This window comes from Myotis davidii, unplaced genomic scaffold (genome assembly GCF_000327345.1).
Source record: "Myotis davidii unplaced genomic scaffold, ASM32734v1 scaffold5650, whole genome shotgun sequence".
Taxonomy (NCBI): Eukaryota; Metazoa; Chordata; class Mammalia; order Chiroptera; family Vespertilionidae; genus Myotis; species Myotis davidii.
In genome coordinates this window covers 7,143-8,127 of record NW_006281756.1, presented here as the reverse complement: position 1 = coordinate 8,127, position 985 = coordinate 7,143, and the positions used below count along the sequence as shown (strand labels likewise).

Here is a 985-nt window from a genome sequence, read left to right as displayed (position 1 = left end):
ACCCCTATGTTCATTGCCGCGTTATTTACAATAGCCAAGGTATGGAAGCCACCCAAGTGCCCATCAATAAACAAGTGGATAAAAAAGTTGTGGTACATATAAACAATGGATTACTACTTGGCCATAAAAAAATAAAAAAAAAAAATGTTACCATCTGTGACAGCATGGATGGACCTAGAGGGTATTATGCTAAATCAAATAAGTCAGACAAAGACAAATACTGTATCATTTCACTTATATGTGGAATCTGAAGAACAAGGTAAATGGATAATTAAAATAGAAATAGACTCATAAATACAGAGACCCACCTGGTGATTGCCAGAGGGGTTGGGACTGGGTGAAAAAGGTGAAGGTTTAAGAAGTACAGATTGGGCCCTAGCTGGTTTGGCTCAGTGGATAGAGCATCGGCCTGTGGACTGAAAGATCCTGGGTTTGATTCTGGTCAAGGGAACATGCCCGGATTGTGGCTCTATCTCCAGAAAGGGGTGATCAGAAGGCAGCCAATCAATGATTCTCTCTCATCATTGATGTTTCTCTCTCTCCCTCTCCCTTTCTCTCTGAAATTAACAAAAATCTAATCTAATAAAAGAGAATATGCAAATTAACTATACCTTTGCTACACCCAAACCACACCCACCAGCCAATTAGAGTGACTATATGCAAATTAACCCAACCAAGATGGTGGCTGGCAGCCATGGGAGCTGCAGCAAGCAGGAGGCTTGGTTGCCCCGGCGATGGAGGAAGCCAAGCTTCCCGCTTGCCCTGGCCAGCTCTGGTCTCTGCTGAAGGCAACAAAGTTTCAATTATAGAAGATAAATATACCCCAGCTACCTGCATTTAGCCAGCCTCCACTGGGAGCTTGGGTGGCTGGGGGCCATGGCCAGCCTACAAACAGCCATCAGTCCCTCACCCAGGCTGGCCACACCCTCATGGGGTGAGGGTCCCTGCTAGGGTCTTGGCCACCCTGCAAACAGCCATCAGTCCT

General features: G+C 45.9%; 1 long non-coding RNA gene across 1 annotated transcript in view; it reads left to right on the top strand.

The window, feature by feature from the left end:
• LOC107181854 overlaps nucleotides 1-913 on the top strand; it is a 3,337-nt gene extending 2,424 nt beyond the window's left edge. Inside the window, exon 3 of the long non-coding RNA XR_001512574.1 lies at nucleotides 903-913. This is a non-coding gene — a long non-coding RNA (uncharacterized LOC107181854). The remainder of the gene's footprint in view (nucleotides 1-902) is intronic.
• Nucleotides 914-985: the final 72 nt, after the last annotated feature.